The sequence below is a fragment of the Populus trichocarpa genome, chromosome 2 (genome assembly GCF_000002775.5).
Source record: "Populus trichocarpa isolate Nisqually-1 chromosome 2, P.trichocarpa_v4.1, whole genome shotgun sequence".
In the NCBI taxonomy this organism is placed as follows: Eukaryota; Viridiplantae; Streptophyta; class Magnoliopsida; order Malpighiales; family Salicaceae; genus Populus; species Populus trichocarpa.
In genome coordinates, this window is record NC_037286.2 from 21,834,911 (window position 1) to 21,848,442 (window position 13,532).

Here is a 13,532-nt window from a genome sequence, read left to right on the forward strand (position 1 = left end):
GTTCCAAGTGGGCCCATCATAAGGTTCAAAGCGCAGGCATTGAAAGAAGCATAGAATGGACTGGTTGTGCAAGTTTCAGCCAAGGCTGAACTTGAGGATCCTTTGGAGAATCAAGAGGAGGTCTTAGTGCATTTAATTCATGTGAAAGAAAGGCCCAATCCACCCTGATTTGAGCCATGAAGTTTCGATAACAAGGCTGCAATTTTGTATCAGTTTCGGCCAGCCTTGTTATGTGATATTTCCATATGTTTTGTGGAGTCCTAACTAATATTGGATTTTCTATTATGTGTGGAAACATTGATTATTTCATTTAAATATTAGGATTTATTATTTTATTTTATTTTATTTTATTTTATTTTCTTACAGATAAGGAGAAAAAACAACGAAGAAAACAAAGGAATCCAAGCTGACATAGGAAATACATGGCCAAAGTAGTCTCTTTGTTGTGCAAGGAGAATAATTCAATAACTTAATTGTATTTCTTAATATTGAAAGGATACCAAGAGGTGGAAAAATAATCATTAAAGGTGACATTCTTTTCCTTCCAAAAGAAGGATAAATATAAGGCTGAGATTAGAATCCTATTATAACTTGGAAACCAAAGAGGCAATAACTTCTCTTTTAGTTCCCAGGATTATTGGACAACATTATAAGCTATAAATAAGTCTTGTATCAGACCTACCATATTTTCTTTTCTTCTTCTCTTCTCACGGTGTATAAAGACTTAAGACTTATGAGTTTTATTTTTATTTTGTTAGTTATAGCCTAAGGCTTGCTTGGGCTTAATTCATACTTTGTTTTTAACTAGGATCCAAGACTTGTTTGGATTAGGGTTTGGGCTTAATAGTAAAGGTTTTGGGTTAGTTTTTGTATGTGGGTCAAAAACTGAAGCCCAAAAAGGTAGATCCATTAGGGTTAATTTTTCAGAACCATTTAAACACTTGTAAGCCTAAATTTTGACAGTCATTGATGAATAACACTTCTAATTTTTTTAGTTTTAACGTGTGAAAGAGATTCTTTTATTATTTGGTTCTTGAACGAACTGAATCTGACTTATCGAAGATTAATTGACTTCGGAGCGTCATTCAACTTCATTTCAATAATGTCGATGCCTTGGAATAAGTTTATATTGTGTCACACTCCTATTAGACCTCTTTCAGCTTTTCAGGATTAGGTCTCAATTCTGATTATGGGTTGCGTGATCATGTAATCATGAGGTTCACATCAACGTTTTTCTAGTGTTATCATGTTTATATAATTGTTTCTTACTAATCATCTCAACTAACTTTAACCTCTTTAATTAGAAATTTACTTTTATGTAATTAAGGATAAATAATAGAATATTCCTCATATAATACTAAAAAAAAAAGAAATAAAAGGATGGGATCAATAACTCATAATTCATAAGAAGAAGAAGGAAGACACATAACATTTGACGTTGTTTGTCAATTTTAGATTAAAAGATTGTTATACGTACTACCAACATGAGCATGGTAGCAATGATTATTGCTGCAATTGCGAGCATTATGGTATCGACTAATGGGGATTTTGTAGAAATGTTGAATTGGAGAATGAGCAAGGAATAAATACGATAAGAGAGGGACAAGTAGAGAGTTCCTCATTATAATAGTATAAATGAGATGGTTATGAGGTTGTGCATGGTTAGGGTAAAGTTGATCGATCTCAACACGAGCTCGAAGAGGATATGAAACCAAGGAAGATAATGTTGGAAGAAAAATAGTGTGGCAGGAGTTTATGGATTGCAAAGCAAAATAGCAAAACTAAAGAACAAGAAGAAAGTTTGAGAGCAAGGAATGTTTCATTAATTTTTTTTCTCAAAGATACACTATTATTTTCTTCTATATATTATCTCTCTCACATTCTGATTACAAGCTTATTTATAGGCATAAAGTTCTAAACAATCAAAAAATTAAATTAACAAAAGAAAAACTGAAACTGATAAGTAAAACTACTATGTCGACTCGACCAGTCGATCATTTTTTGAACCAGTCATCCAATTCATTTAATTCAACCGGTTGCTCTGCTCTACCAATTGACTTGTTCCTAACTAGTTAACTAGTTCAACTAATTCTTTAGAAATATAGTTTACTTTTAACATCCCCTTTAAACTTGATTTCTTTATAACTCTTAGTATATCTCTTATTTTGGCAAAAACATCATATTTGAATGGTTTTATAAAAATATTTGCAACTTGGTCTTAAGTCTTTACATACTTGACTTCAACTTTCTTGTTTGTAATGCAATCTCGTAGGCAATAAAATCTTGTGTCAATGTGCTTACTTCTATCATGAAACATATGATTCTTTGCTAAAGCGATTGTTGGAAAGTTGTCCACATATATTTCTATGAGTTTTTCTTATGGTGTTCGCAACTCTTTCAATAATATTATTAGCCATATGGAATAACAAACACATGTTGTAGTAGCTACATATTCAACTTCACAAATTGATAACGTGACTATAGATTGCTTCTTTGAACTCCATGTGAATGTTATTTCTCCAATATAGAAGACAAAATATATAATGCTCTTTCTATTATTCATATCTCCAGCCCAATCACTATCATTATAACCCACAAGTTCAAAGTTGTTAGAATATCCATAAAATAAGCCAAAATCAAAAGTACCTTCGATATACCGAAGAATTTGCTTCAATGCTTTGAAATGTGTTATAATTGGTATCTTCATGAATCTACTCATATGTACTACTCTTGAATGTTGTGTAGTTTATATTCTCTCATTCATCATTTTTTGACATTTTCACTCCACACTCAACTAGAGTACTCACTTTTTCACAATCCTTTATCTTGAACTTCTTAAGAATCTCTTTTGTAAACTTCTCTTGATTCATAAAAACTTCATGTTCTCCTTATTTGATCCCAATCCCTAAATAGTAGGTAATAAGATCAATATATTTCATCTTAAACTCCTAGATCATTGTTACTTGAAGTCTCTAAACATCTTTGGGTTATTGTTTATAAAGATTAAGTCATCCACATACAAGCATACAATAAGAGTATCGCCATTCTCTTTTATCTTTACATAGATAGCATATTCATGAGTGTCGCACGTGAGCGACGTCGCGGCGATCGTCCACCCACAAATGGGTATTGGGGGGGTATATATATCTGGTCAATGTGGGGAGACAAGGAATTCTTTGTCTCTTAGCGGTGAAAAAAGGTGTGGGAGTCGCCACCTACTATTTTGGTCACTAGGAACCCTAACTGGTCTCAGAGATCGGGCACGGGGACTGGTTGCGTAAAGGGAAGGTATTAGCACCCCAAATACGCCCTACCTAAGGTAAGCTGCATTGCTTGATTGTCTGATAAAAAAGCTTAAGGTGTTATTGTATTTCTAGTTGTGGGTCCGTCTATGGTTCAAGAAAAGTCCTCCTCAATAAGGAGGTCCTTATCTTATCGGGTAAAACCTAACCGTTCTAGCGTCTATGTAAAAAAACATATTTTTAATTTCAAGAATACGTTTTACGTATAAATTCGTAATCCCATATACTAAAAGAGGACAAAAAGATTTTTTTAGAATTTTTGAAATATTGGCCTAGTTCTCATGGCTTGAATAAACTGGTTATTAAAGCCAAAATGCATGCTAATACATATATTATTTTTTGAAATTTCCTTTGTTGTGTGAAAATATGATGTTATAATATTTATATATATATGTTGGAGAGACCAGGCCGTATGCACGAAAACAAAACATTTTTAACTTATTTTATTTTTTATGTCTTGACGAAAACCGGGTATTTTAATACCGGATTTGTATCGTTATAGTATAAAAATACGAACCGGTATTGATCAAAATACAGTAATAAAATTTCAACAAAATCACATATTTTTTGAAATAATTTTTGAAGAATTTTTATTTTTATTTTTATTTTTATTTTTATTTTTTTGGGTCGGACCTAGCTCGGCCCATGTGGCTGGGCTGAACCCAGCAGGCCTTACCAGGTCGCGAATTATATTTCACGTGAACAGTGAAATAGCATTTCACTGTTCACGTGAATTATATTTGACATGAACAGTGAAATAGCATTTCACTGTTCAAGAGAATTATATTTCACTTGAACAGTGAAATGCGAGAAAATGGTCTGCACAGCGACGAGGAAGGGGACAAACCTGGTGGCGGAAACAATGTTGAAGACGATGGCGAACACTCCTAGTGATGCAGAAACAAACCTGGTGGCGGAAACAATGTCTTCCGGTGGTTCTGACGGAGGTTCCAAGCGGCGGCTTCTCCTCCTTTCTCCTCTGTTTCTGCTTTTCCTCTGTCTGTCTCTGTTTTTTGCTTCTTCTGCTTCTTCTCACGGTACAGGGCTGTTATCCATTACGGGGAGGGAGGCAGCAGCTGGCAGTGGCTCTAGGGTGGCGCTGGCGGCGGCGGCCTGGGGAGCTGATTCTGAAGAAGGAAAAGTCTATGATGATGCTGGTCCCCTCGGCTGGTTCCTGGTTCTGAAGAAAGTTGAAGTTGATGATGGTGGTGGTGGTGGCTTCCTCGGTTATTTCCTTTGTTCTGGAAAAGAAAAAAAATACCGGTGGTGGCTCAACTACTCTGTTGGTGTCGTTCTTCAATCTCCTCCCTTTTCTCCCCCTCTGCTTCTCCTTTTTTTTCTCCTCTCTCCTCTCTGCCCGTTTCTTTCCCTCTGTTTTTTCTCTGTTTTTTTCGTTTCTTCCCCTCTCTTCTGTCCGTTTCCTCCTCCCTCTTCTCGGTGTCTTTCTCAGCGTTTTTGGGTTCTATTTATAGAGCCAAGGGCGTGGCTTTTTACTGTTCTCATGGGGAGCAGCCGGCTGGTCGACCATTGGGCGCGACTGCCAAGGTTCGGCTCCCACCGGTTTTCTAGCAGGTGCGTGGTCGGTGGTCGGCCAGTGTGTTCGGTCGGTGGGCTCCAGGCGAGAGAGGGCCCGGCAAAATTCAAACAAAAGCTACTTTTTCCTTCTTCCCCGCTGCATGTTCGGGGGAAGAAGAAAGAGGAACAGTATTTCGGTCTCCACCCCCATAGTTGGCCGTGTGTTTCACTTCGGTCCTTGGTCTCTGATTTATGCAATTTGACCCTCAATTGATCAACAAACTTTCAATTTCTTCAATTTAGCCCCTGATTTAACCAAATCAACTCTCAAAAATCATAATTCGACCCCAGAACTTTAATTTCTTCCAATTAAAGCCTAAATTGACTTAAAAATCAATTTTTCTTGCAATCAAATCCTCTATAAATTCAATTAAACCTTCAATAAAATCCAATTGAGTCCATAAACATCCAATTTTGGCCTTTTCTCTTGAAAATTAATTTTTCTTTTCTAACAGGGCTCTCATCATTCAAGTATATCCTGTAAAAAATTTCACTCCTTGTATTTCTGAACCTCTTTCATCAATTTTTCTGATTCTTTTCTGAGCGCTCCCACCTCTTATTATTTTTCTAATTTCTTCCGGCTATATATTTATATTTTTGTGGGGGGGACCCAAAAATGGGTTACAACAATGAGGGCATTTTAAAAATCCATTTTTCAAAAATATAAAAATCAATGCGACTATACCAAGCTCTTGGGGTTTGCTTCAATCCATACAAGGTCTTGTTTAACTTTAACACCTTATCTCTATGTCCCTTCACTTCTTAACCCATAGGTTTGCTTAATATAGACCTTCTTTGTAAGAAAGCCATTTAAAAAGGTTGTTAATTTGATATCCATTTGGTAGATCTTCCACTATGTTGGGTAGTTATGGTAATTATCAATCGAATAGTCTCCAATCCAGCAACTGGGGCAAAAACTTCATCATTGTCAATCCCTTACTTTTGACAATAGCTTTTTGCTACCAATCTCGCCTTGTAACTCTCTAATTCTCTTTTGACATTTTTTTTTTCTTTGTAGATCTACTTGAAATCTATTGGTTTTTTTTTCTTTTGATCTAGGATTTAATTTTTATGTGTCATTATTCTCAATTGATGCAATCTTCTTATCCATAACAATTCTCCACTTTTAATCCTTTATTTATTTTTCAAACGTTATTGATTCATATGTGTCAAGATGAAAATATAGTGTTAGATCATCATCAATTGGATTAATTACCTCATAGAAGTCATTAAGACTCCTTATCTTTCTTGGTGGACTAGGTGGGTTGTTACTACTTGAACTTACACTAGAAAAAGAAGATGAAAGAAAAGTTGAGTTCTTTGGTGATTATGGAATTGTAACAAGTTCTTAATGATCTTCCTTCTCTTCATTAAAAACAGGTAGAAAGTCATATTTCTCACCATCATCAATCTTCCAATCTCATGCTCTTTTTTCATAAATTTCAACATCTCTACTAATCACCATTTTTCATTCATTGAGGGTGTAAAACTTATATTCTTTGGACTTTTTATCACAGCCCACAAAGATCATCTTTTTTCTCGTGTCATTTAGCATAATCCTTTCTTGATCATCTACATCCACATAACTAATGCTTTCAAACATTGTCAAGTGAGTAACACTTGGATTTTTTCCATTCTATGTTTCTTATGGAGTCATGTCATTCAAGCCTTTCACAGGACACCTATTTGACAAGTAAACATCATAATCTATTGCTTCATCCTAAAACTCATTTGGCATCTTCTTGGTTTTGAGCATGCTTTTCGCCATGTTGAGGATGCTTCTATTCTTTATCTCTACCATGTCATTTTGGTGTGGTGATCTAAGCATTATTAGGAGTCTCTTTATATCATGATCTTCACGAAACTCATTAGAACAAACTTGACACCCTATATGTCCCAAGTGATTTTATAGAATAACCATTTTTTTAATTAATACCTTAAACTTTTTAAAACAGTTAAATACATTAGACTTTTTCTTTAATAAGTATACACATGTTCTTCTAGTATAATCATAAAAAAATTGAAAATACAGATTTTTACCAAATACGCATGGTTGAATAGGACCACATATGTCTGCATGTATCTATTATAGAGGTTGATTAGCTCTAGATATAGACTTTTTTGAAAAGTTCTTACGGAATTATTTGCCCACTAAACATCCTTCACACAACTAATTTGGATGCATAATGGATGGTAGACCCTTTAACATCTCCTCTTGTTCCATCATCTTCAAGTTAACAAAATTTACATGCATAAGTCTTATATGTTAAAGCCAAGCTCATATTTCACACATGTTTTTAAGCATTTAAGCACATTCATCTTTATGTTTAGCAAAAACATTATGTTCTTTGTCATGGTTACCTTTGCAATAGTAGCTCTATAAGTATCAACTAATGTCAAATTACGATCTTTCATCTTAATCTTATAATCCCGAACTCCATAAACTTGTCTTTATCTCCACACATGTTATTGTTGGCACTATTGTCTAGATACCACATGTTTTCTTTGTCTTTTATTTATTCATCATGAACAAGTAATAGGGTGGCTTATTTTTCATTTTCTACAACATGATTGACATTTTCTCCAACCCTTCTAGTTAAATTTCAGCAATCCCTGGCATAATGATTCATCTTTTTATAATCGTAACATTTAACTTTTGTTTTATCAAACTTGGGTTTTGGATTGCCATTGTTAGTTGAGTTGGTCGACTGGTTTGCTTCATCTAGTCGACTTGTTGAGGTTGCCTCAACCTCTTCTTCCAAATCTGCCTATTTATCTTCTTCCTCTATCTTGTCCACACCCTCTACCTCCTTGGGTATATCTAGAATCATCTTACTTCTCTTAATAGTGTTTTGAAAAAAGTGCTTGTGCACCCTTATTTTCTTGAATGTCATTGACTCTTTCTTCGTGGGCTTGTAATTTTCCCATGAGTTCTTGAATGTAGAATATTTTCTACCACATGTGTTTCCTCCATCTTCTCCTTATATTTGTTCATTTGATTATATATGACCATTATTTTAGTAAAGTAATCTAATTCAAGCATATGTACCTTTACAAAGTCACCTCGTAACTTTTATAGACGCACCTTTCTGACATTGCCAGCTCCTTGGTTTGATTGTTGCAAAACTTTCCATGCGTGTTTGGTAGTGGTTGCATTAGTCACTATCTCAAAAGTGGCATCATCCAAACATTCGTGGATGATTGTGAGTGTTTGTTGATCTTTCTTTAGCACCTATTGCACAACCTCCCTTTGAAGTGAAGTTAACGTTACTCCTTTTATAGGCTCCTTAATGCCTTTTTCAATCATTTCCCACACATCTTGGGAACCTAGCTAAACTTTCACATGAATACAATAAATTTCATAATTGTCACTTGTCAAATGAGGACACTGAAGTTGGAAGTTTGTATTGGCCAAGTCAAACAATAAAAAACAAGCTCTAATACCACTTGTTGAAAGAAAATTAGTGTGGTGGGAGTTTATGAATAGCAAAGTAAAATAGCAAAACTAAAAAACAAGAAAAAATTTTGAAAGGAAAAAATGTTTCATTAAGTGTTTTCTCAAAGATACACTCTTATTCTCTTCTATATATTGTCTCTCCCATGTTCTGACTGCAAGTCTATGTATAGGCATAAAGTCCTAAACAATCGAGGAATTAAATTAATAAAAGAAAAACCTAAACTAATAAGGAAAAGTATTCCACCAAATAGGCGTACCTTTTTTAATCATTTGACCGATTCATTTAATTCAACCGGATGCTCTATTCCAACCAGTCGACCGGTTTCTAATTGGTTAATCGGTTCAACTAATTCTTTAGAAATCTAGTTTACTTTCAACATAAAAGAAATCATAGTTTGGTAAGGATTATGCTAATAACAAGAAAGAGAATGGACGCTAATAACAGGAAAGAGAATGTAAAAAGGAACATGTGGGGAATATGATAAAGGACAATCTAGATATAAGAGTGGCAAAGTTAGTTCGACAATGATTGACTAATGATGGAGCTAAAAAGTGTGATGGAATGTCAAGTATTAAATCCCCTTTCATAGATAAAATTCTAGAAGCAGAGCCTTTTGTTCATAAGATACCACATCTGGAGTTGTTTAATGGATTATCTTATCCATCAAATCATTTGAATAGTTACAAGTCGGTCATGAGTTTATATAGATTTCATGATCCAATTTTATAAAAGGCTTTTCCTTCCACTCTTTAAGGAAAAGTACAGATATGGTTTGCTGATTTTTTTCTAGATCAATAGATTCTTTTTCTAAGTTGTCCGAACAATTTCTGGAAAACTTTACAATGAGCAGATGACCTAGAAGAACATCAGTGTTGTTGTTAACAATGATTTAGGGAAGGTATGAATTGTTTAGAGACTTTATACGGATGTTTATAAAAGAACACTTGAGATAGAAGATTTTACAATGGCAATAATTGTTTCAAGCTTGATGAAAGTAGTTTGTAGTGAGGAATTTAAAAGATCTCTAGCTTTAGAGGAGCCTAGATCCATGTAAGAGTTTAAGAGTAAAATCGAGAGGTGTATTCATTTTCAGGAAGTTATAGAAATGTTAAAGAGGCCATATGATGAAATATTTAGAAATCATTATAGCTCTAACTCGTTGCTTAAACAGGATAGAAAGGAAAAAAGTTGGAGAAGGGATTCTTAAAAAGGTCAGATTCTTGGTCTTCATGTTAAAAGTGTTTAATTAGAGGAAAAAGAAGGCACACACCATTTAATGTTTCTATAACAAAAATTTTGAGGTCATTACAAATAGGTTAGGTGTTGATTGGCTTGCTAGGTTAGCTAGAAAAGGGAAAGAAGGAGATTCTTATTTTTTTTTTCATAGAAGTTATGGTCACTTCATTAAGAATTGTAGAGCCTTGAGAGAGGAGATCAAACATATTTTAGACAGGCCCTTCCAAATCACTAGACTTTATAGTCGAAACTATCAGTGATATGTAAAAATTGACAGTATTGTGTCGATAAAATATGTTAATTTTTTTATTATACGATTGAATTATAGTCATATCACATGTTTTTTTCTTTATTTACATATTAATACATAATTAGAGTAAGGAAAAGTATGGATCAATCTCAAAACTTGTCTTGTCTTACAAAAAAAAAGGCATAGAAATTTTTTATTGTATATCATAATTCAAGCACCTTAGAACGATGGTGCAGTATCTATCTATAATATTGACACCTTGTTTAGATATTTCTTTCAAGTTCTTTTTAAGTTCACTATGTAAAGGTGTGAGCGTTCACTTGTCTATGCATTTCAAGCACTAGCTAAGGCATTTCTCACACCACCTCAATTCAAGCCATTGATTCCTCTACTCATCAACCTTGTGTTGTCGTCACTCAACTAGTCCTCAAATCATGTAAATGTTAATTTTTCCATCTCTTTTCCCTCATTTCTTGCTTCTCCGCTGATTTCTATGCAATGGAAACTCTGCTTCCTTCTTCATCCAGGACTCGTATATAATTAAGCATAACTAGAGTCTAGAGGGGCATGACACTCCTAAAGTTTGACAAAATTTTCATTTTAGTCCTAAATATTTCAAAGTTTTCTAAATCAACATTCCCAACTGATTGTGCATCAAAAGTATCACTAAGTCTCTTATTGTACATATGTATTTATTGTTTTTATTTGGGTTTTTTTATAACAATTGATGTGTTTTTCAGTAATGAAGTTTCTTTTAATGTTTCGATAGGTTTTTGGAGCTTAAATGAATTATTTCAGAAAATTCAACGTCGGAATTCAGAACAAAGAATTGAAGAGAAATTTAGTTAAAGATTGAAGCAAATCTTGGTTCAAATAAGTGCTCCAAATTTGCCCCAAAAATCAATTATATTCCAATTCTAGAAAAGAATATCATATGATCTATTTCAAGCCCAAACTTGCCTTATGTTGTGTGCAAACTTCAACCATCAAACACTCAAGGTTTCAATGTCAATCTTAGCCCAAATAATAGGTACATTTGTATCCTTATTTGATGATTAAATTCAGCCCCAAATCAGCCTCCAAATCAGCCCAAGCACAATCCATGATCTTACATGTCCACACAACAAATAACATTTGATTTATTTTGGGTAATTCATTGATCCAAGAGGGCAAGCACATGGATGGAAAGCTGAAAGGGACATTGTCACATTATTTTGGGTCAAAAAGAAGAAAGAGACAGCTCATAAAGGAGGAAGAAAAACGTGCACCAAAGTGTTCTCCAAGCTGGCCTGATTTGATTTTCCAGAATACCTTTCGGTGTTTTGCCCATAACTTTTGACTCAGATGTCCAAATCAGCTGTTCTTTAATGATCTGGAAAGCTAACATAATAGCCTATAAATATTTCTCTAATAGCCATCTTCAAAGGAGGCTTCTAAGAGGGTCGAATTTCTGTCCAAAGTTAGAGTCATATTTGTGCCCGAATATTTACTGAAATTGTGTTGTGTTCTTCTTTATAGATTTCGGTTCTTTAGCTTGTAAAACTCATTATTTCAGTTTGATTCAAGTTATTTCATGTTTATTAAAGTTTTATTATATATAATCATGGTTGGCTAATCTCCTTCTTGGATCCAAATCAAGGATGATTGTGATTGAGGTGAGTTCTTTAAGATATGAATGAATCTTAATGTTTATCTTCTTATTTTCTTCATGAATGTTTTATTATTGCAAAGAAATTTTAGAAATCATTTAGGTAATGTTATAATCTTGAATTTTTATGTACAAACCTTAGTTTTGGTATAGAGATTGCTTGATTCAATGTCTTACTTAATATGAAAGTACTTGTTCATTCTTAAGCAATAATCAATCTTTATCTTTTTAAACTTCATTGTAATATCTTTCGATCTAATATCACCATCGTTGATATTAGGTTGAGTTATCTTATATATGTTGAAGGAATCACCAATACATCACCATTAAAATTGATTTGGACCAAGACTTACTTTTTCTTGTCATTTAAAATCTATTTACACTTTTTCATCTTTGAAAACAAATCCATCAATTATTTTCAACCAAGTTATTGTTAATTTAATTTCTCTCGAGTTTTTTTTTGTTACCTAGCTCAATTTCCAGATCTAGCTCTCTGTGGATATGACCTCGATCTTACCGAGTTAATTGCTACATCGTACACTCGTGCACTTGCGAGTTAAAACAAGACGATCATAAAAAGCGGTCAAGCAATTTTGGCGCTGTTGCCAGGGAGCTAGCAAGCAAAGGTAACAAATTTATATTTGATTATTGGAAAAAAAAATACATATAAATAAAAAAATCAAATGGTTGGTTTTACCGCCTAAAAACAATTTTTGACCTCAACTTTTCGGATATTGGACTGTGGATTGGACTATTAATTGTTGGATTTTGGTTGGTTCAACCATTTTTCTTTTATTGTCTATTCTAATTAGTTTCTAATATTTATTGTTTATATTATAAGGCTGGTTTTACCGCCTCTTGTTTATTTTATTTTATTTCGTTGTTTTGTTGTGATTATTTTTCTTATATTTATTGTTTGAAGTGCTTGGCCGGTATTACCGCCTTTTTATTCATGCTTGTTATAATTATCTTTTAATGTTTATTGTTGTTAATATTGCTTATTAGTTGGAGAGTGAATTTCTTAATTTGTTGTATTTTTATTTTTGTGTTATTACTTTATCTTTTACGTTTCATTTACTTTTCTTTGCAATCTTCTTTTTCTTTTTCTTTTTTTTTCCCTTTCCCTTCATATTCATATAATTGTTATATTTATTTTTTTTTAATCATGGCTAATGTTGAAGATGTAGAGGGTGAAGGGAGTGTTCAAGGTAATGGACCTCCACAATTCAATGATCAACCTAATTTTCGAACTCTTAGAAAGTATCTTCACCCGGCTAGACAAAGTACACCTTCGTGTATTATCTTGCCTCTTAACCAACAAGCTTTCAATTTGAAACCGGGCATGATTCAACTTCTTCCCACATTTCACGGTATGGATTCTGAAAATCCATACATACATATAAGGACTTTGAAGAGGTATGTAATACTTTTATTGATAGAACATACACCGAGGAAACCATTCGGCTTAAATTGTTCCCATTCTCTCTAAAGGATAAAGTCAAGCTTTGGCTAAATTCCTTGCGTCCTAGGTCTATAGGTACATGGAGAGAAATGCAAGTTGAATTTTTGAAAAAATACTTCCCTACTCATAGGACGGCAGTCTTACAACGTCAAATGCTGAATTTTTCTTGTAGTCCAAATGAGTCATTTCACCAAGCTTGGAAAAGGTTCAAAGACTTGTTAAATGCATGTCGCCACCATGGTTTTGAGATGTGGAGGTTAGTGAGTTTCTTCTACGACTCTCTTACCGTAGATTTTAAAAAGCTAGTGTCAACCATGTGTAATGGTGAGTTTTATGACAGAACCAAGTGAAGCCTTTGATTTCTTTGATCAATTGGCTGAAAACACAAAGCAATGGGAGACTTCTCTCCCACTTCATATTGAGTCTAGAAACACCATTTCTCATTCAAGTGGAAAGTTCCAATTGAAAGAGATTGATGATCTCAATGCTAGATTAGCCTCATTGGCTAGGAAAGTAGAGTCTCTTGAGATTAAAAAAGTGCATGTCATGAGTGAACAACAAGAGAAAAGTTGTGTTGTTTGTGAGAGCAAAGGGCATAGGA